Source organism: Desmodus rotundus, chromosome 3 (assembly GCF_022682495.2).
Source record: "Desmodus rotundus isolate HL8 chromosome 3, HLdesRot8A.1, whole genome shotgun sequence".
Classification (NCBI taxonomy): domain Eukaryota; kingdom Metazoa; phylum Chordata; class Mammalia; order Chiroptera; family Phyllostomidae; genus Desmodus; species Desmodus rotundus.
Window position 1 is genome coordinate 90,441,728 of NC_071389.1, and position 27,971 is coordinate 90,469,698.

Sequence of the window (27,971 nt, forward strand, 5' to 3'; positions counted from 1 at the left end):
AATTCTATGATACATGATCTATACATTGCATTGTGTGCCTACCACACAAAGTTAAATCATCTTCTGTCACCATATATTTGGCTCCCTTTACCTTTTACTCTCCCCCCACACCACTTCCCTCTAGTAACTGCCATACTATTGCCTGTGGTTATTCTTATGTTTAATCCTCAACCTGGTACTCACTACTTCTGCTTCTCAGCTGCAAGACGTGAGAGTCTTTATTTTGCCAAAAAGCGCTTCTGGATCTCATACCCAGCCTTTAATTGCTGAGTAACCTTTCTCATTCTTTCCAAAGAACCTACTATTTTCTTTTCCAAAGAATCTGCTGCCTCTAGGAACAGTTTTCAATTGCATTGTCATTATACTTCTATTTCCTCCATATTTATCAAACACTTGATACACTGAACCCTCTAGTGTACTTTTTTCTACTGCTATGTTATCTCAGTCACCTCCAGTGAAAGTTTCACCACTGTCACCTTCAGAGGCCATCAGTGCTCCACCTACCACTAGTGATGGGTTTTTCATTGCCAGCAGCTGGGGGGATACAGCCCTGGAAACCTGTTCATTGAACACCTGCTGACTGAGGCAACTCCTGGGACCAATAGCTGCAGATTAGCTTCCTTAAGAAGCAAACTCAGAGATGAAAATTATCATGCTGTAATATTATTAGGAAGTGCTCTCTGGAGTAACAACTGTGAGGGAGAGAAGGGTGCAGGTCTGAGCAAAGGAAGAAGGTATTATCTACTACACAGGGAGCTCTTCATCCTACAGGGTTGTCCCAAGTTGGGATAAGGGGACCAAGCTTTAATACCACCATGGCAACAGTCATTTGGATGCAGATTCTCCTTAGGAAGAGAATGTGAACTTTGGGTGACATTGCTGTCTTTTGCCAAAAGCAATTCCCGGAGAGGGCTGACAGCCAAGTTCTAGCAGCCAGTAGCACCATCAGCCAGTAGTATCTGGATGGCTCTACACAGCATCACCTGCTGCTTCTGTCAATTTTTAGGAGTGTAGAATATTCATATAATATTATATCCATATATTATAATTAGTATATTACTTTTATAATAATATGCAATTAATATAAATGTATTATTAATCAGAAATATATAATTAATATTCTTTTGTTAATATATAATAGTCACATCATTGTGATATATACCTCACATATTATATTACATTGGATTTTATTGATACATATTAATTCATAAGAACCAGACCTCTCCAAAATCTTAGGATTAAGGATATACTTGAATTGGAGATAGAGTGACCATAACTGAATGTAACCTTGGCAGAGTCAAAATAAGCACCAGAAATTTTTCCTTTAGTTTCTATTAACTTGGGGACTGGATTCTGGAAAATTTCTAGGTCCCCTACCTCAGGCAGGCAACGTCTGTGCCAAGCAGTCGATGAGAACACACTTTTGCACATTTTTAGACACCCTTGTTGGCTCCAACACTGGCAGCACAATGAATGCTTGGCAAGCTACCAAGCACATATTTTCCTTAGACCCAGGGAAAGGCAGAACTTTATGGTCACTGGCAATGACCTGGAGACTGTAATTTTGACAATTCTCATCGTGTGTGGGAGTGAAGCACATTATCTAAAAGACATTGCTATTTGGCTCTACAAGGCACTGTGTGTGTGTGGATGGCAATAGATTCTTGTTTTGAGCTGTTTGAATTTTTGCATTTTAGTAGATTTGCTATCTCAGCTATATCCTGTAGCAAGACGAATTGTAAAGTTGGGCTTTGTTCTCTTGTGGTCTCTGCCTGAAGTTGGAGAGGGTGGCCCAAAGCTAGCCCCAAACTAATGTTAGAGAAAGAGCAGATGATAGTCCTTATAACTAAGACTTGTCTATTTAATTTCTGGGCTTAGTTCTTTGGGACAAAGGAAAGACTGTTTCATTTTAAGCCCACGGATGTGCCAAGGTCTCAAACTTACCAAATTTTCTTTGGGTTTGTCAAATAGTAAAACTTTTAAAACTTTAACATTGAGGTATAGTTTAGGATTGCATAGAGTCATGAAGGCACCACCAATTCCCCCTGGTATACACTACAGCACATTTCTCCCTCCAGTTCTCTCTTTTTTTCTTTTTGCACAGTGGTATGAGGCAGTGGCTCCTGCCCGGTACTGAGTTCTCATTATGGTGGTAACAAACATGATTTTGAAAACTAACATTTAAATATATATATATATATTTATTGATTATGATATTACTGTTGTCCCATTTCCCCCCCTTCACTCCATCCTGCTCACCCCTTCTCTCCCATATTCCTCCCCTATAGTTCATGTCCATGGGTCATACATATAAGGCTTTTTGGGTTTTTTTAGTTTTTTAAAAAATATATTTATTGATTATGCTATTACAGTTGTCCCATTTCCCCCCCTTCACTCCATTCTGCCCACCCGCTCCTTCCCACATTCCCCCCCTATAGTTCATGTCCATGGGTCATACTTATAAGTTCTTTGGCTTCTACATTTCCTACACTATTCTTACCCTCCCCCTGTCTATTTTCCACCTATCATCTACTACTTATTCTCTGTAACTTAACCCCCTCTCTCCCCCTCACACTCCCTTGTTGATAACCCTCCATGTGATCCCCATTTCTGTGGTTCTGTTCCTGTTCTAGTTGTTTGCTTAGTTTGCTTTTGTTTTTGTTTTAGGTGTGGTTGTTAATTACTGTGAGTTTGCTGTCATTTTTACTGTTCATATTTTTTATCTTCTTTTTCTTTGCTTTCTAAGTCCCTTTAACATTTCGTATCATAAGGGCTTGCTGATGATGAACTCCTTTAACTTGACCTTATCTGAGAAGCACTTTATCTTCCCTTCCATTCTAAATGATAGCTTTGCTGGATAGAGTAATCTTGGATGTAGGTCCTTGCCTTTCATGGCTTTGAATACCTCTTGCCAGCCCCTTCTTGCCTGTAAGGTCTTTTTGGAGAAATCAGCTGACAGTCTTATGGGAAGTCCTTTGTAGGTAACTGTCCTTTTCTCTTGCTGCTTCTAAGATTCTCTCCTCATCTTTAATCTTAGGTAATGTAATGATGATGTGCCTTGGTGTGTTCCTCCTTGGGTCCAGCTTCTTTGGGACTCTCTGAGCTTCCTGGACTTCCTGGAAGTCTGTTTCCTTTGCCAGAGTAGGGAAGTTCTCCTTCATTATTTATTCAAATAGGTTTTCAATTTTTTGTTCTTCCTTTTCTCCTTCTGGCACCCCTATAATTCGGATGTTGGAACGTTTAAAGATGTCCTGGAGGTTTCTAAGCCTCTCCTCATTTTTCTGAATTCTTGTTTCTTCATTCTTTTCTGGTTGGATGTTTCTTTCTTCCTTCTGGTCCACACTGTTGATTTGAGTCTCAGTTTCCTTCGCATCACTATTGGTTCCCTGTACATTTTTCTTTGTCTCTCTTAGCATAGACTTCATTTTTTCCATCTAATTTGTGACCAAATTCAACCAATTCTGTGAGCATCCTGATTACCAGTGTGTTGAACTGTGCATCTGATAGGTTGGCTATCTCTTCATTGTTTAGTTGAATTATTTCTAGAGCTTTGATCTGTTCTTTCTTTTGGGCCATTTTTTTTTTTGTCTTTGTGCACATGTTATGTAAAGGGGTGGAGCCTTAGGTATTCACCAGGGCAGGGTAACACTGGTCGCTGCACTGTGACGCTGTATGTGGGGGAGGGGCTGAGAGGGAGCAATGGCGCCTGCTCCACTCTCTGCCAGATTTCAGTTACTCCCTTTGCTACCCACAATCAAATTGGGACCCTCTAGTGCTGATTCCCAAGTGGGTGGATGGGCTTGTGCACACTCTAGGCCTCTGTGGGTTTCTCCAATGAACTCTCCCATGAAGCTGGGAGTTTCTCCTGCTGCTGCCTCAACCCCCATGGGTGTTTTCAATCAGAGGTTTGAGGCTTTATTTCCCGGTGCTGGAGCCCTGGGTTGAGTGGTCTGTTTCCCTCCCCTGCCATTCCTCCCAGTTTATCTATGTGCAAATGTGGGGCCGTGGGGTCTGCTAGCTGTCTCACTGCCTGCCCCGTTCATTCCACAATCTGCCACTTCTCTGTGTCTGACTGTGTTGCTGTGAGTCCTCTCCGCCCTGAGTGCCGGTCTCCACCCCTCCTACCGGTCTGAATGAATGTTTTTTCTTTATCTCCTTAGTTGTTGGACTTCCATATATTTTGATTTTCTGTCAGTTCTGGTTGCTTTTTGTTTTTAAATTATTGTTGTCCTTCTTTTGTTTGTGCGAGGAGGCACAGTGTATCTACCTATGCCTCCATCTTGGCCGGAAGCTGAAAACTGACATTTTTAAAAGTAGGTGTGACTCAGGAGCCTACCCTGGGACAATAATTTATATTTCTTTCACTGTTCATTGGCTCAGTCTGACTGGAAATTTGTGCAAATAGCACAGGCCAGGATGCAACTCTTCCACCTCCATCTCTAACCAACTCTGAGTTTAGGTAAAAACCAGACTTCTGCATTATTGAAAACAATTATTCTAGCACTTCTGATTTTGTTTACTTTGTTTTGTTGTTGTTTGCATTTTAGTGGAGGGATTTTCCCTTGAAAGATTTTTTTCTTCTGCTTCTCTGATTTGAAGCCAAAATTGTTGGTCTTTATACCAAATATATGCCTTTCTAATAGTTTTTTACTCACCTTGTGGAAGGGGCTGGCAATGTTAATTGGTGAGGAGGACCTGGTTGTCCATCTTCCTCAGACTGGGGAGTAGGGGAGAGGGAGCTCTGGGTTAGTGATTAGTGCAGACATTGCTGAGAATCATGGGGCAATCTTTGTAGCCATGGCCAGATTCTACACAATGGTGAATTTTAGAGATAAGAAAACAAAGAAGAAGAAATGAGTAAATCTGAAGAGATAATATCAGTGGCCTAAGGCTTGATTAAAACAGCACTAGGAAAAGCAAGAACTCTAACTCTTGAGTAAGTCCCAGACTGAGAAACTAGTGAGAGCTTTGAAGGTGTTGTTACTTGTCTTTCATTGTAAGGCATGGCATGATAAAAGAGTATTTCAGCATTTGGATTCATTTTTCCTGTCTCCAATTCACTTTTTGTTGTTTTTTGTTGGTTTCTCTTTCAACTTTATCTGTAGTTCAGTTTTGTTTGGTGAGAAATGGTTCTAGAATTACAATTCTGAAATGAAGGTGTCCTCTGAGTATTTTGTTCCTGCATGAAATAAAATCATCAAATGGCCATCACCAAGTGCTACAGTTTGGGATTTTTTCTGCTACTGTCCTTTCTTCTTGTTTCTTCTATTTCTGTTTCACATGTTGTCTGAAATACTAAATCTAGGAGCTGTCATTTCCCTACCAGTTGTTCTACCTATTTTATAAGTTCCCCAAAGTCAAATCACATTATTCTATCCTTTCTTCAGGTAACATTTGATTAAATAACTGTCTTTGAGGAAAACTCCTTTACTACGTCTCCTGGGGGCAGCCCTTCCTCTTTCCCTTAGGGCTCATGTTTCATCACTACAGATAGTGAGGCCTCCATACATAGATCTCAATTCTGTCAACCCATGATTTGTTCAGCTCCCAGTATTTGTCCAGCAGCATCCAATGTATGTGTGTGTGTGTGTGTGTGTGTGTGTGTGGTTGTGGACAGATGCCAGCCAGAGAAGAACATAATAGAAAGGTATCATTTTCTTTTCTTTTAAGAACTTACAATTTAATGGGGTGGACAATATGGCCACATGAAAACAAACAAACAAGAAAAATCTAAAATGGGAGACAAGAAAGTATACTAATGACAACATAAATTTTGTTGAATGATTAATAAATTGCCAGACACTGTAATAAGCACATTGTGTGCAATATCCCATTTAATTCTCTCCACATTCTATGCTAGGTACTATTATTACTCCCATTTTACAGATAAGACAATGATGGCTCTAAGTGTTAGGTAACTTAGCACAATTTGCACAGCTACTACTTCTAAGTGACATATGGTTCTGGGGCCTGAACTTATAACCATTTCCATGTCCTTGCTGAAGGCACAAAAGAATTGCAGGACAGGTACAAATCAAGAGAACCCATATGAGACAGAAGCTGAGTTGGGCTTTGAAAGATACTGAGTTTAGAGGGCAAAGGAAGGGCATTTCAGGAGGCAAGAAGGAGGATGGGTGAGCATGTTATTAACAGGAATAGCAAATGTTGGGAAAGGGCAGGTCAGGGGCATGAGCACAGAAGGATGTACTAGACAGGCTCCATGTGGCAAGGACAGGCTCCAAGCCAGAAAGACAGTGGTCAGGATGCTGCAGGAGCCATGTAGGTGTCACTCTGGGTGTGGCTGGTGCCTGCAAGATGAAGCAATGGGAAATCCCCTGGTGTTTTCCAATTTTTGGTTTAGTTTTTTGAAATTCTTTTTCTTATATGATAATTTTAATTTTGCATACTTTTGCAAGCAATGACTTTGAAATCATGACTCATAAAGGTCAGAGAAAGTGACATCCGGAGATGGATGACTGCCAGCAGGGTTGGGGACAAATTCAAAACAAAGATGAAAATTAAAATCTTCCCTAAGGCCCTGCTTTGGCTGTCTAGAACCATGGTTTCACTGACAGAATTAGGAAGGGAAGCCAGTTTGGGGAAGGATGACCTCAATTTTGGATCATTTGAATCTAAGATGACATCAGAAAAGCCAGTGAAGCTGTCCAGTTGGCAGCCAGAGTACAGGTCAAGGCTGAGGATACAGACATTTTCTGTCTCTTCATTTCCAAGAAGTTCCATACACCATCCTCAATTCTAGTTTTTTTTCCTATTAAATATGGCTAGTATATTTTTCCATCTAAGCACTTCCAACATAGTTCTAGCCTTGTGTATGCAGCCCAATTTGCACAGCTTGGTAAAAGTGCTCTACCACAAACTTGGTAAAACTGCCCCCAACCCCTAGGTAAATGTTGCTGATGCCAAAATGTCTCTTCCGGCAGTTAGGCTAACTTTATGCTTTGAAAAGTGGCACCATCCGGATGGTGTGTCTGAACACTGTTCTCTGCACAGAGGACTTACTTCAGTTATGTCTGTAATGATGCACTGTCCTGCGGGGCAGCTGCCAAAATCTGAGCAGAAATAGATGGTGACAGTTTCCATTCACAGGTAATCTTGTGTGTGGCTGACTGATGACTGGAAACGTGGGTCTTGTCAGACCCACTGAACTCACTCTGAAAACACGGCTGCAATGTATCTCTGCTCCAGCCCAGCACTGGCCAGAGGCCTGGACCTAGTCCCTAAGGCAGTGGGAGCTGTGAACACACTGACTGGAATGTGGGCTCTGTCACAAACACTTCATCCATTCAATAAGCCTGCCAAGGCCTGGAGGACTCTGTGACAAGCTATGGCCCTATTCTGCACTTTACCCTGTGCTCAGAGCCTGAGATACATAAATAATTGTATCTTGTGTTTCACAGCCACCTTTGTCCTTATCAGCTGAGCAAAGACTAGTATTCTTCTGACAATGGTCAGAAAGCATGGTGGGTTTTATGGCTTGGCCAGGAATTGGAGGGAAGGTAAGTGTGGTCACTGTGGATGACACTCTGCAAACCAGGGCAGAAGGGGGCTGCTTGGACCACCTTGGTGGTTGCCCTGGCTGCTGGCTTCTTCTAACTACAGTGGGATGATCAAACACTGAAGCTGGAAGGAGCCCCTGAGGTTGTCACATCCAGTCTTCTTGGTTTAAAGATAAAACTTTGAAGCCCAGAATGACTCTGTAAATTCTCCAAGTAGATGTGGAAGTGAGAACTTTGACCCAAGTCTCTGAAATTCATTCACTACCTCCAATCCCTTTTCAACTTCTTTTTGAAAGGATCAGGAAGTGAGACTGATAATTGGTTAGATGTTATAGTTGCTTTATGAAAATAGAAATTTAGATTTCTCAGTGGTAATTTCACATTCCCTCTCTCACAGTGTTGTGACTCTTCGCTGCCAGGCTATTAACAAAGAGTAAATAGAGGGCTAGAACCAAGATGGAGGCGTAGGTAGACAAACTGCACCTCCTCGCACAACCAGAGCTGACACAAAATCGAACGGCAAGGAAGTCTGACACCAAGTAGATAAAAAAGAAACATTCATCAAGACTGGTAGAAGGTGCAGAGACGGGCAGCCAGGGCGGAGAGGACTCGCATTGCCGTGGCAGGACCGAGACTGGCAGAGTGTGGGAGGAACGGGGCAGTCAGTCCGACCACTAGCAGACCCTGTGGCCCTACATTCGAGCACAGATAAACCGAGAGGGCGGGACTCAGAGTGACGGAGAACGGGGCAGGCAGAGTGCTGGGTACAACCCCGCGGCCCCACATTCGCGCATGGATAAACTGGGAGGAAAAACGGACCACGTAACCCAGGGCTCCAGCTCGGGGAAATAAAGCCTCAAACCTCTGATTGAAAACTCCCGTGGGGGCTGGGGCAGCAGCAGGAGAAACTCCCAGCCTCACAGGAGAGGTTGTTGGAGGGACCCACAGGGGCCTAGAGCATGCACAAGCCCACCCACCCAGGAACCAGCACCAGAGGGGCCTAATTTGAATGTGGGTAGCAGAGGGAGTGACTGAAATCGGTGGAGAGTGGAGCAAGCGCCATTGCTCCCTCTCAGCCCCACATACAGCATCACAGCGCAGCAACCAGCGTTACCCCGCCCCACCCCGGGAACACCTAAGGCTCCACCCCTTTACATAACAGGCGCACCAAGACAAAAAAAAAATGGCCCAAATAACAGAATACTTCAAAGCTCCAGAAATAATTCAACTAAGCAACGAAGAGATAGCCAACTTATCAGATGCACAATTCAAAACACTGGTAATTAGGATGCTCACAGAATTGGTTGAATTTGGTCGAAAACTAGATAAAAAAATGAAGGCTGTGCTAAGAGAGTCAAAGGAAAATATACAGGGAACCAATAGTGATGCGAAGGAAACTGGGACTCAAATCTTCCTTCTGGTCCTCAACCAGTGTGGACCAGAAGGAAGAAAGAAACATCCAACCAGAAAAGAATGAAGAAACAAGAATTCAGAAAAATGAGGAGAGGCTTAGAAACCTCCAGGACATCTTGAAATGTTCCAACATCCGAATTATAGGGATGCCAGAAGGAGAAGAGGAAGAACAAACAATTGAAAACTTATTTGAACAAATAATGAAGGAGAACTTCCCTACTCTGGCAAAGGAAATAGACTTCCAGGAAGTCCAGGAAGCTCAGAGAGTCCCAAAGAAGCTGGACCCACAGAGGAACACACCAAGGCACATCATCATTACATTTCCTAAGATTAAAGATAAGGAGAGAATCTTAGAAGCAGCAAGAGATAAGGACACAGTTACCTACAAAGGAGTTCCCATAAGACTGTCAGCTGATTTTTCAAAAGAGACCTTACAAGCAAGAAGGGACTGGCAAGAAGTATTCAAAGCCATGAAAGGCAAGGGCCTACATCCAAGATTACTGTATCCAGCAAAGCTATCATTTAGAATGGAAGGGAAGATAAAGTGCTTCTCAGATAAGGTCAAGTTAAAGGAGTTCATCATCATGAAGCCCTTATTATACGAAATGTTAAAGGGACTTAGAAAGCAAAGAAAAAGAAGATAAAAAATATGAACAGTAAAAATGACAGCAAACTCACAGTAATTAACAACCACACCTAAAACAAAAACAAAAGCAAACTAAGCAAACAACTAGAACAGAAACAGAACCACAGAAATGGAGATCACATGGAGGGTTATCAACAGGGGAGTATGAGGGGGAGAGAGGGGGGAAAGTTACCGAGAATAAGTAGCATAAATGGTAGGTAGAAAATAGACAGGCGGAGGGTAAGAGTAGTGTAGGAAATGTAGAAGCCAAAGAACTTATAAGTATGACCCATGGACATGAACTATAGCAGGGGAATGTGGGAGGGGGGGTGGGAAGGATGGAGTTGAGGGAAGGGGGGTAATGGGACAACTGTAATAGCATAATCAATAAATATATTTAAAAAATGAGTAAAAAAAAAAGAAGAGTAAATAGCTATCGTATGTCTAAACTGGTGTGGAACAAGATTTTAGGCAACAATCTAGGGCTTGTTGGTGTTGGCCTCTGCTCATAGAAGCAGCTGTGACTCCAGGCTTGAAGAAACTTGTTCTTTACACACACCTCTCTGGTTATTGTCTTTTTATCTATAAAATGAAAGTATTACATTGGTTGATATCTGATGTTCTCCCCAAATCTCACACTGTATTATTCCATGAAAGCAAAGTGGGCCTCAGTCTCCTTGTGGAAGTCATTCATGGCAGACTTTACATGTGAGAACACCCAAAGCTGGCAGTGGTGGCAGAGGCCCTCATGCTCGGATGGACTGCACATGCATTTGACCTTTGTAGAAATCAGCTTGACAAGGTGTGTAAAGAAATTTAAAATGACACATAACTTTATACCTTCTAAGACTCTATCCCAGGAAAATATAAGTATATGTGTATTTATTTTAACATTATCTTGTTATAAATATTAATAGACAACATTTATTAGTAATATTTATTATATTTTTATAACATTATCTAGAAACATGGAGAATTAGAAAAAAGTACATTTTTAAAATAAGGTAGTGGTTAAATCCAGCCATATTGGTTATATTATGAAGTTACTAAAAACTATGTTTTCAGAGACTATAAGAAAAGTACTTAGTCATATGTTATAAGTTAAATATAAGATATTAAAATGAATTTATAATAGTCATTTTTAGAAAAATGGATCTATCTATAATTTACATGTGAACATTAAAAATCTGTAAATTAAAAAATCCTAACAGTGAAAATATCATAAATCACAGATATTTTAAAAAATTTCCACAATTTCTAAATTTTCTCCAGTGAACATGCATATCTTTTATACTCAGGGAGTAAAAATAAAAAAAGTCAATAGAATTTCTGCCTCTGGAAAGATGGAGTAACATTTTTCCCTATTCTACTATCTATAAACAGCTAAAAACTCTGGAAATTATATATAAAACAAATGTAAAAATACTTTGAGATATGGCTCTGACTCTTGTGACTCAGTAGATTGAGCAGTGGCCTGTGAACTGAAGGGTCATCGGTTCGATTACCGGTTGGGGAATATGCCTGTTGCGGGCATGCAAGAATCGACCCATTGATGTATCTCTCGCAAACTGATGTTTCTCTCCCTTTCTTTCTCCCTCCCTTCCCCTCTCTTTAAAAAATAAATTAAAAATCTTAAAAAATAAACAACTTTGAAAGACAGAGAGAAATTAGTTTAGTTGGGGACACAGAGAAACAAGGGATCACACAGCAATGAGTTCCTGGGTTTCTCATGTATCGCAGACTCCAAGCTGAAGAAGGCAGCTACTCAGAAACATCAACAGACTCAGAAAAGTAAAGTCCCAACAGAGGGGCCTTTTGGCGGAGTCTGCCTTCTCTGCCAAAGGACCAAGAAAGGGCACCTTAGCCAAACAGAGAGCTTTCAGACAATGATCACTCCAACTACAGAAAAAACTTTGACTGCTATAGAGGACCATTCCACACGTGGGAAATGTGGCCCAGCTCCCACTCAGAAAAGCCAGTGGGGAGAGAGGTTCAGTGGGCAGCACCAACGCCCATGGACAGGTTCTCCCGTGGGGAATCAGGCCTGCATTGTACCTTAACTGCTATGAGACTTGCTTTTGCTAAAACTCTCTCACCCTGAATTGAGGCAGCAAATGTTTACTGAGTATCTTTAACTTCCTAAAGTCTGTGCTAAACCACCCAAGTATGGAGTGTAACCAGTTCGACCACTTTCCCCCTTGATCTGTAACATCCTTCTCTTTGAAGTAATTAGCAGTATTCTGTCCTTTGTTGTCTGTAAAAGATAATCACCTACAGTGAACCTGTGCCTAGTAAATGAGGACCATCCTCGATGTAATGTGCCCAGAAAAGCAATACAAGCCTGTCCAGGCAGGGGTCGGCTCTCTCTCTTGGGCTCTCTCTAGCTCTCTCGCCCTCTCTCTGACTTAGAGAGCGGCCATGCCATCCCTTTTTCTCCACAGGGTTTCTGTAGTCCCTGTGTATTTGTGTATTGCAGCCACAACACAGGATCCTGCTGCCCATGATCTGCATCAGACTGCCGCAGCACAAGCAAAGGCCAAATGAAGACCCCAGTCTTTCACCCTTGCTGCACTACAATAATCCCAAACCCCTACGTGGTGTCAGAGAAGGCCGAGTGGCAGCAGCTGGAACTTTCATAGGTGCTGGAGGGTGAGGAACCTTTTCCTCCCTCCTCCTGACTTCCCACAATGTCTGTGGGCATTCAATGGGGAAACTGAACTTTCATCTCTAGCAGGCATTAATGAAATGAGGTAGCATTCCTCTCCTTTTCCCTGTCAGAGCAGTGTCACAGAAAACTGGACAACGTAGAGAGTTTAATTAAGATCCAGAATCTCATAACATAGCACCCAAAGTGTCCTGGCTTCAATCTAAAAACTACTAACCATACCAAGAACCAGGAAATCCAGAATTTGAATGAAATAAACACAATCAACAGATGCTGTCACTGAGATGATAAAGAAGTTAGAATGAGAGAACCAAGATGGCGGCGTAGGTGGACACACTGCGCCTCCTCGCACAACCAGAACTGACAGAGAATCGAAGGGCAAGGGGGTCCGACACCAAGGAAATAAAAAATAAACATTCATCTAGACCGGTAGGAGGGGCGGAGACAGGTACCGGGGTGGAGAGGACTCCTGTGGCTGTGGCAGGACCGAGACTGGCGGAGTGTGGGACAAACGGGGCAGGCAGTCCCAGCACGAGCAGACCCTGCTGCCACACGCCACACATTAGCGCAGATAAACCGAGAGGGCCGGACTCGGAGTGGCGGAGAGCGGGGCAGGCAGAGTGCTGGTAGCACCCCATGGCCCCACAATCGAACATAGATAAACCGGATGAAAGGCAGGGAGCAAAGCAGACCTGGCAACCCAGGGCTACAGCTCGGGGGAAATGGAGCCTCAAACCTTTGATTGAAAGCGCCCCTGGGGGTTGGGGTGGCAGCAGGAGAGACTCCCAGCCTCATGGGGGAGGTCGTTGGAGAGACCCACAGGGGCCTAGAGTGTGCACAGGCCTACCCACTGGGGAACCAGCACCAGAGGGGCCCAGTTTGATTGTGGGTATCGGAGTGAAGGATTGGGATCCGGAGGAGAGTGAAGCGGGCGCCATTGCTCCCTCTGGGCCCCTTCCCCACGTACAGTGTCACAGCACAGCAACCAGCTGTTACCCCGCCCAGGTGAACACCTAAGGCTCCGCCCCTTAAAGTAACAGACGCGCCTAGACAAAAAAAGAAAAAAAAATGGCCCAAATGACAGAACACTTCAAAGCTCCAGAAAAAATACAACTAAGCAACGAAGAGATAGCCAACCTATGAGATGCACAGTTCAAAGCACTGGTTATCAATATGCTCACAGAATTGGTTGAATCTGTTCGAAAAGTAGATGAAAAAATGAAGCCTATGCTAAGAGAAACAAAGGAAAATGTACAGGGAACCAATAGTGATGTGAAGGAAACTGGGACTCAAATCAATGGTGTGGACCAGAAGGAAGAAAGGAACATCCAACCAGAAAAGAATGAAGAAACAAGAATTCGGAAAAATGAGGAGAGGCTTAGGATCCTCCAGGACATTTTGAAACGTTCCAACATCCGAATTATAGGGGTGCCAGGAGAAGAGGAAGAACAAAAAATTGAAAACTTATTTGAACAAATAATGGAGGAGAACTTACCTCATCTGGCAAAGGAAATAGACTTCCAGGAAGTCCAGGAAGCTCAGAGAGTCCCAAAGAAGCTAGACCCAAGGAGGAACACACCAAGGCACATCATAATTACATTACCTAAGATTAAACGCAAGGACCTACATCCAAGATTACTGTATCCAGCAAAGCTATCATTTAGAATGGAAGGGAAGATAAAGTGCTTCTCAGATAAGGTCAAGTTAAAGAAGTTCATCATCACCAAGCCCTTATATGAAATGTTAAAGGGAGTTACCTAAGAAAAAGAAGATAAAAAATAGGAACAGTAAAAATGACAGCAAACTCACAGGTATTAACAACCACACCTAAAACCAAAACAAAAGAAAACTAAGCAAACAACTAGAACAGAAACAGAACCACAGAAATGGAGATCACATGGAGGGTTGTCAATAGGGGAGTGGGAGGGGGAGAGAGGGGGAAAGGTACAGAGAATAAGTAGCATAAATGGTAGGTAGAAAATAGACAGGGGGAGGGTAAGAATAGTGTAGGAAATGTAGAAGCCAAAGAACTTATAAGTATGACCTATGGACATGAACTATAGGGGGGGAATGTGGGAGGGAGGGGGTGGGCAGGATGGAGTGGAGTTGGGAGGGGAATGGGACAACTGTAATAGCATAATCAATAAATATATTAAAAAAAAAAGAAGTTAGAATGATGTGACAAAGATTTTAAAGTGGCCATGATAAAAATATTTTAACAGCAACTGCAAATACACTTCAAACAAATTAAAAAATCTCACAGAAAATAAATAGAAAGTCTAAGTAAGCCAAATGGAAAATTTAGAACTGAAATACACAAAAGTAAAAAATTAAAAACCCAATGGATGGGCTCATAGCAGAATGAGGGGACAAAGGAAAAAAAATCGGTGAAGTTGAAGATAAAACCATAGAAATTACCCAATTTGAATGACAGAATGAAAGTAGCCTGAAATTATTAATAGAAGCTCACACACCAGTGGGACTATAACAAAAACATCTAACATTTGTGTTATCAAAGTCTTGTAAGGAGAAGATATTAAGAGCATAGGTGAACAGGTACTTAAAGAAATAATGGCTAAAAATTCCCCAAACTTGCCAAAAACATATAGATTCCAGATGTTGAGCAAACCCCAAACTGATTAATCTTAAAAAATCTACAAGACACATCAAGTCAAACTTCTGAAAACTAAGGACAAAGAAAAAAATCTGAAAAGATACCTTAGGGAAAAAACAACGCAAATGTTAGCAGATTTCTCACCAGAAACCATGGAGGAAGTAGCACATTACCAAGTGCTGAAATAAAAGAACTGTCATCCAAAAATCATATTTGAATGAAATAACTTTCAGGTATAAAAAGGAATTAAGGTATTCTCAGATGAAGTAAAGTGAAGGTAATTTGTCACCAGCAGACCTACCCTAAAAGAATGGTTAAAGGAAGTTCTCTAAAAACAAGGAAATAACAAAGGAATCTTGGAATGTCAGGAAGGAAGGAAGAACAACAGAAAGAGTAAAATAGAAATAAGACATTTCCTTCTCTTTTTGACTTTTCTAATTATGTTTGATGATTGATGTGGTTCTAAATGTGTTTAGAAGAAATGGTTAAGACAATTATATTAAAATTGGGGGGAAGTAAATGGACATAAATGGTAGTGAGTACTCTATACTTCACTTAAACTGGCAAGTTGTTGATTCCAGTAGGCTGTGATGTTTACCATCAAAACAGCTACCTATCTATACAAAAAAGATACACTTAAAAACATTACAATGAACCAATATGGAGTTCTAAAAGTATACTGAACTGAATTAAAATGAAAATAGCACAGAGCAGATTTTTGTGGGACACAGTTAAAATAACACTAACAGGTAAATGTATATCACTAAATGCTTAAATTAGAAAACAGGAAAAATTTCAAATTAATAACCTAAACTTACATCTCAAGAATCTAGAAAAAAAGCAAACTAAACATAAGACAAGCAGGTGGAGAAAATAAAAAAGATTAAAACATCAATCAATAAATTGAAAACAAATAAATAGAAAACTCAATGAAATATAAAGCTGATTTTTGAAAGATCAATAAAGTTAACAAACTCCTACAAAGCCTGACAAAGAAAAAAGAGAGAAAACACAGACTAACAATATCAGAAATACCATTGATTATCACTAGAGATTCTAGACATCAAAAAGATAATGAAGTAATACTGAAATACATAAATTTGACAACTTAAATGAAATGAACTAATTTCTGTAAAGCACCAACTACCACAACTCATCCAAAATAAAATAATTTGAATAGCCCTATAACTAAGAAAATTGAATCCGTAATTTAAAAACTCTCCAAAATGAAATTTCCAGGCCCAGATACTTTCACTAGAGAATTCTACTGGTGTCTAAAGAATTAATATGATTTCTATCTCTCCCAGAAAATAGAAGATCAGGGAATACTTCTTAACTCATTTTATGAACTTACTATTACTCTGATACAAAAACCAGAAAAAGGGAGTACATAAAAGAAAAATACTAATGGATATCCTTTAAATGTATACATGAAAAAAACTTTAACAAAGTATTAACTAATAGATTTCATCAATATATAAAAATAATTATATACCATGATCAAGTAAGGTTTATTCTAGTGATGCAATTCTGGTTAAATATTCAAATATCAATCCATATAATCTACCATATTAACAGGCTAATGAAGAAAAAGTTACAAAATCAAATCATTCAGTGAACAATAAGCATTTGACAAAATCCCAAAGTCATTCATGATAAAAAAAAAAGAGCTCAGAAAAATAGGAAAAGAGGAGAACTTCAACTTGATAAAAAGCATCTAGAAAAACCATACAGCTTAGATTACACTTGATGTTGAGAGACTAACTACTTCCCTCCTAAAATGAGGAATAAGGCAAGGGTGTCTTCTCTCTTGCCTCTTAATCAAGAGAGTACTGGAAGTTCTAGTCACTGCATTAAGGAAGGAAATGAAATAAAAGGCATATAGATCAGCTGAGGGGAAATAAAATTGTCCCTAGTTGTAGTTGATATGATGACCTATGTGATAAATCTTATGGAATCTATAAAAACTCCTAAACTAATAATTCTAATAAGCTAATAAACTATTCAGACAGTTTTGCAAGGTCACACATTTAAGACCAACATGCAAAAATCAACTGGCTTTTGCTCATGCCTATGGCTCTGGCAGGATGGTCAAGTGTTTTGGACTTCATGCTGCCAGGAAGCTCTGTAGCCACCAATGAAATCAGAAGTGTCATTATAAACAGTACAAAAAAGCCCATTTTGGCTCATCTTTGAAGGTCAACCCTTTTGGAGGCACTTCCCATGCAGATAAAACTGTGCTGGAAAAAGTAGGGGTTGAAGCCAAACAGCTATCAGGATGTGTGTCAGAGTCCAGATGATTAAAAATTGTAAAAAAAAATTATAGACTTTGTACCAATGACAGCTGCTTGAATTTTATTGAGGAAAATGATAATGTTTTAGTTGCTGGATTTGGTCACAAAGGTCACGCTGTCAGTGACATTCCTGGGGTCCACTTCAAAGTAGCTAATGTCTCTCTTTGGCCTTATACAAAAGCAAGAAGGAAAGACCAAGATTATAAGTTCTCATGGTGAAAACAAGGTAGTTATAAATTTTTATATGGGAAAAAGTCAACTATGGTTCTATATACGAGCAATGAACATAGGCACCAAAGATAAAAATACAATTCTACTCACAATTGTTAAAAAATAAGATATACTTCAGGATAAATATGGCAAAACATGTGTAGGACTTGTATTATAAAAACTATGAAATGATAATGAAAGAAATTTAAAAAGAGCTATAAAAAGAGCTAAGTAAATGGAAAAACATATCATGTTCATGGATTGGAAGATCCAAGATAGTAAATGACTAGTATTTATAGTAGACTGAATAAAATTTTCAAAGATACTGTTTTTGATTCTTGGAACCTGTGAATGTCACCTCACATGACAAAAGGAATTTTGCATATGTGATTAAGCTAAGGACACTGAGAATGGGAGATTATCCTGAATTATTTTATGGGTCCTAAATGTTGTCACAAGTGTCCTTAAGAACACTCTATAAGAAGAAGTCAGAGGGATATTTGACACAGAAGGGAAAGTAGGAGAGAGGATGATGAAGCAAGAGAGTGATGTGTTTGGAAGATGGAGGAGGCAGCCAAAGAATGCAGACAGCCCCTAGAAGGTGAAACAGGCAAGGAAACAGATTTTCCTCTCCCTGCCTCTAAAAGAATTCAGTCATGTCAATAACTTGACTTCATCTTAGTGAAACTGATTTCAGACTCTGGCCACCAACACTGTGAGAGAATAAATTCATGTTGTTTTAAGTCACTAAGTTTGTGGTAATTTGTTATAGCTTCAATAAAAAACTAATACACAGTTTTAATGAAATTACTACCAAAATCTCAGCAAGATTTTTAGATATATATAAGTTTTTTCTAAATTTATATAAAATGCAAAGAAACTAGAATAACTAAAAACAATTTTAAAAAGAAAAATAAAGTAGAATAAATTAGTCTACCTGATTTCATAACTCCTATTATATCTACAGTAATCAAGGTGTGATTAGGGGCAGATAGGCACATAAATCAATTTGTATTAATCAAGACAGCATAATATTGGCCAAAGGGTATATATTGACAGAATAGAGAACCCAGAAACAGACCTACACAAATATGGTCCAGTGATATATTTATAAAGAAGTGAAAGTAATTTGGGGAATAAAGGATAGTTTCTTCAGGAAATAATTTGAGAACACTTGGATGTCCATACACCCCACTACCTCCAAAGAACATAAATACAGATTTTATAGCTTATACAAAAAATTAACTCAAAATGCAAAATTATAAAACTTTTAGAAAAAAATATGGGAGAAAAATCTATATGACCTTGAACTGATGAGTTTTCAGCTACCACACCTAAGTATGATCCATGAAAAAATACTTTGAAAAGTTGCACTTTATTAAAATTAAAATATTTTTTTTCTGTGAAAGACACTCTTAAAAGAATAAAAAGACAAGCTAATATCTGGGAGAAAATATATCAAAATATACATTTGACAAAGAACGTCTGTCCAAAATTTAGAAAGAACAATGAAAACACAGTAATACAAAACAAACAATACAATTAAAAAATGGGGAAAATGTCTGAACATATATCTAATCAAAAGATATGTACAGATAGATAAACACATAAAAGACACTCAACATCATTTATCACTAGGGAAATGCAAATAAAAATAATGAGATACCACATTACACCTATTAGAATGGCTAAAATCCTAAAACTGGTGAGAATGAAGAGCAAAAGAAGTTCTGATTCATTGCTAGTAGAAATACAAAGTGGCACAGGTACTTTGTAAGATAGTTTGGGAGTTTCTTACAAAGCTAAACATAGTTTTACCATAAGATCCGGTAGTTGCACTCCTAGGTACTTATCCAATTGACTTAACTTATGCCTACACCAAAATCTGCTTGTGAGTGATTGTAGGAGCTTTAATTCACAATTGCCCCAAACTGGAAAGAACCAAAATGTCCTTTAGTAGGTGAATGGATAAACAAACTATGGTGCATCCATAGTATGGAATACTTTTCAGTGATAAAAGGGATGAGACATCAGGCTAAGAAAAGATACAGAAGAAACTTAACTGCATATTTCTACATGAAAGAAGCCAGTTCTACTGTATATAAGACAAAAGACAAAGGAAACTGCACTTATGTGCTGTACTCTAGTTGATTGAGTTGTTTCCACTGAAGGTATGAGTGAACAATTCTGAAACCACTATACATGTATTCTGGAATTGAAAATTAAGAAAACAAATTATGGGTGGTTAGAATCATGTTTCTCACCTATAGGTGGAACCTAATTAACAAAACAAACAAACAAGCAAAATATAACCAGAAACATTGAAATTAAGAAGAAACTGACAGTGACCAGAGGGGAGGTGGGAGGGGAAATGGAGGGGGAAAGGAGAAAGTTTTTCAGGAGCATGTATGAAGGACACATGGACAAAACCAAAGAGCGGTAGGATCAAGGGAAGTGGAAATGGTTGGGGTGGGGAGAGTGGTAGGGGGAAAGTGGAGACAACTCTACTTGAACAACAATAAAAAAAAAGTTTAAAAAAAGAACCATGTTTGTTACCATTGGAATGGGAGATAATAAACAAGCAAGGAGATGACATTAGAATGACCTATGTGGTAAAACAATTGAGTTGGAGATATTAGTATGAACCCATTTTTGTTACACACACACACACACACACATCATTTCCTTGCTCTGTTAGCTAAGAGGGCCTGGGAGCAATGACATTCCAGAAGCAATGAACACCCCTGGTGCCCACACCTTGGTTTCTAATACAATTTTCCAGTAAAGCAAACCAGGACTCTTGGAGAAATGGCTGATTCCAGGACTTGCTCAGGAAATATAGGAGATAATGCTGCAGCATCTTGTAGTGCCAGAAAGTAATTTATTACTAAAAAATAAACCACCAATAATGGCAATAAACCAAAGGGACACAGGAACCAAATGAAAGAACTTCCAAGTGCCAAAACTAGGACAATTTGAACAAAATAAATGAAGTAATATTAGATTAGAAACCAAAGTAAAAAATAAGTATTGGTGGGTCCATACTGATATAATTGAATAAACAAATAATTGGGGGAGGAGAGACTAATCTCTCATGTAATGGATTTCCAAATAATATATGCAGATAATCCACTTTCAAGGAGAGGGGCACATAGCTCCTCAGGCCTAATGTGGGCTATGGATAGTGATTTCTTTGAGAAGAGTTGTCAGAATGGACTGTAGAAAAAAACAGAGCAACTTCACAGTAGAGAAACCTGACAATGACCACATTAGCCAGATGATCAAGGTCAACATTACAGTGATAAGTCATGCTGATTATACTTACCCTGGATATGATATGATGAGAATGGCACTTTACTTGTGTGGTCTCCCTCCCCAAAACACTGAAGTTACCCAGTCTAAGTAGAAGACAAATGTCAGATCCCAATCAAAAGGACTGTCTTGAAAATAAATAAAAATATAACCAGAGACATTGAAGTTAAGAACAATCTAATAATAGCCAGAGGGAGTGGGGAGGGGACAGTGAGGAGAGGGGATTACAGGAACTACTATAAAGGACACATGGACAAAATCAAGGGGGAGGTTGGTGGTGGAGGAGGGAGGTGGGTTCAGCTGGGGTGGGGTGGAGGGATGGGGAGAAAAGGCACACAACTGTAATTGAATAACAATAAAAAATTTAAAAAAACATATGCAGTAAAAAAGAAAATAATAAATAAAATATCTGATCAGTACTCCTCAAAATAGTCAAGTATTCCAAAACAAGGAAGGTTAAGACACTGTCATAGTCAAAAGGAGCCTTAGGAGACATTATGACTAAATGTAAATGGTATCTGGATGGGGTTCTGGGACATTAGGTAAAAACTAAGGAAATCTCAGTAAAATATGGACTTCAGTTAATAATAATGTGTCAATATTGGTTCACTAATTGTCAAAAATGTACCATAGTAATATAAGCTGCTAATATAGGTAAAACTGGATGTGGATTATATAATAAACATCATCTTACCATCTTAAGATATCTTTGGAAAGAGTTCCAAAAATCCCATTGTCAGAGATAGTGAACTGGGCATAATGATGTATTTTTTAAATTCACTGATTTTTTAGGTCTAGAGGAGAAATATAAGTATTCTATAATAAAAATTATTTAAAAATTAAAAGTAAAGAGTTAATAAGCTATACTTTTCTGAAAAGGCTAATATTTATGTTAAAGTTCAGCCAATAAGATAGCATCTAATAGACAAGTAATTAAAAGTCAATCATAAAGACATATCTTTTATGTAACTTATACATTATTTATCTATACATCTTTCTTTTTTTAAACTTCTGCTTTAAACCTGGGCCCAAGCTCAGGCACTATGGATGCAAGAGTGAATATGAAATGATCCTGGTCCTCATGCAATGCACATTTCTTTAGCCTGGTGTTTGAGTTTCTAAACTCTGATCGTTCATGGTTAAAATGCTACATAACCCTTTTCTTTGTCAGGCTTAGGCAGGCAGCATTCTGAGTCTAGAGTTTTGTGGGGTTTTTAATTTTGTTTTGTTTTTAATATGTTGATTAGAATTCCAAAAATTTTTAACCTGTGGGTCAAGAGAGCAGAAAACTTACTAATGCCAAGGCATAATATTGGACTTGGTGTTCAGCTTTTTGAAGGGCATCTTACACCACAGGAGAATATAGAAATATTTCCATGGCTTATAAAGAGCCTTTTATTAACCTCATGCGATTTTTAAACTTCTCTTGGTGCTCTATTTTTCCCATGTGATAACTGATAAGTGCTGAAAGCCTGGCCATGCCTGTCTGTTGTGGAAGGGTTTTAAAGCCCTCTCCTGTGTTAGATCTTCTCAATGGCCAGGGAAAAAGCCTTAAATTTATCCATCATTTGAGTAAGATTTTTTTTTTAACAGCCCTGCCTGTTTTTCAGGAAAGGAAGGGACTAGCAAGGTATCTCTTCCACACTCTAAACTTAGTGATGTGATGTTGGAAGCTTTAAATTGATTACAGTGGGCACTTTACATCATGTAAATTGGCAAATGCTATCAATCTTGGTTTCCCCACTACCACCCGCTCTTACCTCTCCCCCAGAAAGACAACTGCTAAATATTTACCAGCACACCACTGCCAAGGGACCACAACTAGCTGTATCTGAGGAAATATTTCTGAACTCTGCATGGTAACAGTCTCCATATTCTAGCCAGAGTGAGCTATTTAAAATTCAGATCTGATCCTGTCATTTACTTGCTTAAAACACTTCCCATTATTCTTAGGATAGAGACCTTAACATGACCTTTAAGGCTCTAAAAGGTTTGGTCCCTGTTTCTCTCACTAGATTTCATCTAGGTGGAACACTGCCAACTTTTCCCAGTAACCCTAGCCTTCTTTCTGTTCCTATTTTTAAAGTATATTGTGTTGATTATGCTATTACAGTTTTCCCAATTTTTTGCTCCTTTATTCCCCCTCTGGCCTGCACCCCCTAACCCTCCAGCTTTCCCCCACCCCTTAGTTCATGTCCATGGGTTGTACATATAACTTCTTTGATTTCTGTTTCCTATACCTATCTTAACCTCTCCCCGTCAATTTCATGCCCACTATTTATGCTTTTTATTCCCTGTACCTTTCCCCTCTTATTCTTCCTTTCCCCCTCCCCACTGAAAACCTCCATGTAATGTCCATTTCTTTGGTTCTGTTCCTGTCTAGTTGTTTGCTTAGTTTTAGTTTTTGTTCTTTAGGTTCAGTTGTTGATTGTTGTCATTTTACTGCTCGCAGTTTTTGATCTTCTTCTATTTCTTAGATAAGTCCCTTTAACATTTCATGTAATAAGGGCTTGGTAATGATGAACTCCTTTAACTTTTATCTGGGAAGCACTTTATTTGCCCTTCCATTCTAAATGATAACTTTGCTGGGTAGGGTAATCTTGGATGTAGGTCCTTGCCTTTCATGACTTCAAATGCTTCTTCCCAGCCCCTTCTTGCCTGTAAGGTGTCTTTTGAGAGATAAGATGATAGTCTTATGGGCACTTCTTTGTAGGTAACTGTCTCCTTTTCTCTTGCTGCTTCTAAGATTCTCTCCTTCTGTTTCATCTTGGCTAATGTAATTATGATGTGCCTTGGTGTGTTCCTCCTTGGGTCCAGCTTCTTCGGGACTCTCTGAGCTTCCTGGACTTCCTGGAAGTCTATTTCCTTTGCCAGATTGGGGAAGTTTTCCTTCATTATTTGTTCAAATAAGTTTTCAACTCCTTGCTCTTGTTCTTCTCCTTTTGGCTCATCTATGATTCTGATGTTAAGGCATTTAAAGTTGTCCCAGAGTTTCCTAAGCCTCTCCTCTTTTTTTTTTTTTTTAATTCTGGTTTCTTCATTGTGTTCCAGTTGGATGTTTATTGCTTCCTTTTGTTTTGTTGATTTGAGTCCTGTTCTCCTTCCCTTCATTGTTGGCTCCCTGTATATTTTGCTTTATTTCACTTTGGTAGCCTTCATTTGTTCCTTCATTTTGCAGCCAAGGTCAATCAGTTCTGTGAGCATCCTGATTACCAGTGTTTTGAACTCTGCATCAGATTGGTTGGATATCTCCTTGTCACTTAGCTCTTTTTCTGGAGTTTTGAACTGTTCTTTCATTTGGGGCATATTTCTTTGTCTCGGTGCACCAGTTCTGTTGTAAGGAGGTGGGTCCATAGGTTTTCACCTAAAGGGGGCAACAGTCTTTGCTGCATTGTGATACTGTCTGTGGGGGAGGGGTGAGAGAGGGAACAGTGCAGCACGGTTGCTTTGCTCTATCCCACTTTTCAATGAACTCTTGTGTGAGACTGGGAGTTTCTCCCACCTGGCAATCCCTTCAGTAGTTTATAGATAGTTTTGAGTCTTTAGATTCCCATTCAGCCAGCCCTGCCTCATCCATGTGGTCTGCCACCTTGCCCCTCATCCTCTCTGCTCAGCTGTCTGTCTGCTGTCTCCTCCCTTCCTACTTGTCTGGGTGAATGTTTATTTAACTCCTTGGTTGTCAGAGTTCCATGCAGTTTGATTTTCTGGTACTTCTGATTGTTCATTGTTTATAGATTGGTTGTTATCCTTCTTTTGGTTGTGCAAAATGAACTGTTTCTACCTATGCCCCCTTCTAGGCTGGAACTCCCCCTTCTTTCTGTTCCTTAAATGCCTCATGCTCTGTCCCATGTGCAGTGAGGTCTTTGTACAATCTGTGGCCTTATGTGTAGGCTCGCCAGGGACTGTCCCAGTTGTAGCACTGAAAATACTGCATTTTGGGAACGCCCTAGGACACAGACAAACCCTACTTAGGTGAACTGTTTTTTCCTTTTTTTTTTTTTTTAATTCATTTTATTACTCTTTGTCTTACCTCAGTTCAAGGATCATCAAAGCAGAGAAGTTTTTCCTGACTCCCTTGCCTTTTCCCATTTGTCTTACCCAAGCAGGGTTAACCTCACCATTACATTGATAACATCGCTACTTCATAGCACAATAGTTACTGTGGTTTTAATTATAATCTTATTCTTGTGATTATTTGATCAATGTCAGTCTCTTTGCAACATGGGGGCAGAGACCATTTCTGTTTTGGTTAACATTGCATCTATAATGCCTAGCCCAGAGCCCAACATCCAATAGGTACTCAAATATTTGTTGAATAAACCAATGAATAAAATAATTCCTCATTCAATGATCTTCCCACAACATGATTGCACCCCAATGGGTGGGAACACAGAATAACTTAAATGTGAGGGAGAGGAGAATGGAAAAGATGGAAAAGCAGAAGACTAGAGCTTTAAAAAAATTTAAAGACATGCAAGAGGATTGGAAATGTGTCAAAACCAAACTTCTGCCTTATTTACAATTGTGCCTGTTATAAGCCCCAAACATGGCAGGAACAGCCTGTGTAGTTCAGTGTCAAAATATGACCATTGTATCTGGACACCCAAACATATGCTTTCATTTTTGGTAAGGCTACACCCCCCATTTGTGGCTTATTTTGTAATGTTTGATCCATTTCAATATAATTGAAGTAGAAAAGCATCTCATTCTAGGAGCACGAGCCAATCCTGAAGCACGCTATCCTTTCTAAGAAGGAGTGTGTGAGCAAATGCCGACTGGCTGTGACTGTGCTCCCACCACCATTGAAGCCTGAAGCAGCCCATCCCACACCCCCAAGAGGCCCAGGCAGAGATCCTGGAAAATGTAATTTCATGTACACTTTTAGTTTACTGACAACGGTAAGTAATTAGTGTTAAAATGGGAGCAGCAAACCCTCTGTGTTTGAGCCTTGTTTCTTTATTAATTTCCCCATCCACCAATTAGGTAACACTTGTGGGTGGGAAGTGCTTTTGCTTTAAGGAATTAGTTATAAATAAAAAGGATCATTTTGCATACCACAAGGAATAGCAGTCCCCCTATCCCTCAACATTCACCTTACACTTTCCTATTGCTCTCTGCTGGAATCACAAGAGATTATGCCAACCAGCAAATGTGGGTGTGCATTTTTAACTCACTGGGGAGTGAAGCAAGGAAAACATTTTGTAGGGCTATTTAAAAATTATTTGCAAGAAAAACAATTTTTAAAATGTGTGGCGATTTTCTTGATCTTAAAAATTGCTATATCCAACATCCAATTCCAGTGGGCCAATTTTCTCCTGCAAGATTTATAAAACAAACACTCTAAGCAGACAGAAATTTAAATAGTAACACGTTTCCCTTTAATAGAACTTTAATAATACCCAAACTACCCAGATAATTTTATAGCATTCTAGTCATGGTGTCCCACTTTCTCTGGGAGCCCTCAGGGTGATAAATATGTTCTTATATATCACCACCAGAAGCTGCCTGGGACCAGCTGTCAGGATGGCCCTGGTTGGGTCTTCAATATTTCAAAATTACTTGGGAATTCTATTTCTCAGCAAGCACACACATGCCATATTTCTAGGTGGATACTGTATTTTCTACTCAGAAATCCCTGCTTCTACTTTGGTAAATGTGAAGTTCACAAGTAATCTCCTAGCTGTACAAACTGACAAGCCACAGCTCACTTTCAAAGGCTCTTTAGCAATGTTGTAAGAAGGTTTTATTTTTATTGTTCTTTGGGACAAAGTGTGAAAACATAGCAGAGACCCTTTACATAATCATACCGTGGTGGGACTGTATGGGCATCAATAGTCTGATGTGTGGTTATCTCTGACTTTTCCTCTGTGCTTTTTTAATATTTCTGGAACAGCATTGACTCACAGTGCATACAAATCAGTGTGAGAAACCTCCTTGTCATGAAGGGATTCTGCTGCAGTTTACAGTCATTGCTGAGGAAGTATATGTGTTGAACTGTTTTACTTGGCGTTGATTCCTGGCGTTGATTACATGGGCTGTGTCAACTTCAGGATTGCTATATCTGTGGCATGCATGCTGTTTTCTCCTCCACAAAGCCATCCACAACTACTCCATCATAGCACTGTTTCCTATTGAGACCAAATACAACCTCAGAATATTTCTCAACACTGTGCTCCAGAGAGCAACCACCAATCCATTAAATGACACAGCATTGAAAACTACTTGCCACTTCCTTGTCTATACATTTAGACTAGTTAAACAAAACAACACCAACTACTCCCTAAAGCAACTGGCATTTGAGAAAGGGTGGAGTGGGGGACACTGTGTCATCCAACATTTAAAAAATAAATAATCATTAACTTCTGATGCATCTCTACGATGTCTATGTGTTTTCACTGTACTTAATTTGAGTTGTTACTGTTACCTATGCATTAAAGTATGTCTGCCTTTTCTGCTAGGCCAAGTCAGGGATATGAAGCTCCATCCCTAGCTCTAAACATACAAAGGGGATGTTGTTGATGCTAAATAGATGCTCATTGACTTTAATTGAAAGCATTTAAATGACTTACCCAACCATAGCCTAGTGTTTTAGGAAGGGAAGCTTAGTGCTTTCAGGAGTCTAGGAAGTTCTTATGTCATGGGACAAAACTAGGGATGGCAAAATGCAAGAGCAGTGGGTAGGGCTTCCCAGTACTTTAATTGCAATTACAACAAAAAAACAGTGCCTCAGAGTACAATTGCTAAATCAAGGTATATCCAAGCCAGAGGAATGCTTTGGTTAGCAAAACTGGATAAGAAAGTCTCTTGAGAAGGAGCTGTCTCATAAGATTTCCGTTACCTGCTGCTTCCAGTCCAACTGAAAATACCTCCGGGGCAGCCTTTCCATTGGTGGTTTTGGCACTTCTTCCCCCAGATGGAGCCCACAAGTGCAGGAGTGCACAGAAATCAAATGTCCTGGGAGGAGAGTTGATTAAATGTTTTTCAACCTCAAAAAAGAAAAAAAATGAAACAATCAGTTCAGGTAGAGTTCAAGTTTTGGGGTCAAGCTTCAAGGGCCCTTGGGAATCTTTTGTAGTGAGGCCATTAACTTACTCCTTGAAATTGTACCCCAGAGAACTTATCAAGAGCAACAGTCTTAGTTCACAGCACTGCCCCTTCTTTGTTTTGTGTGGTCCGTTTGTCACAGAGTGAACCCAGAATCATGCTGTATTCTGTCTGCTAAAGGAAAATGTGAGCCAAGTCACATAAGAATTTCTCATTCATCCTGAGTCAGATGCCTTCTTTATTTTCTACACTTCCTTCTACTTTCCTCTTGAAATCA

At 39.6% G+C, this 27,971-nt stretch overlaps 1 pseudogene; it reads left to right on the top strand.

Moving 5' to 3' along the window:
• The first annotated feature begins 16,921 nt into the window (after window positions 1-16,921).
• Window positions 16,922-17,334, top strand: LOC112297607 (small ribosomal subunit protein uS12-like; annotated as a pseudogene).
• Window positions 17,335-27,971: the final 10,637 nt, after the last annotated feature.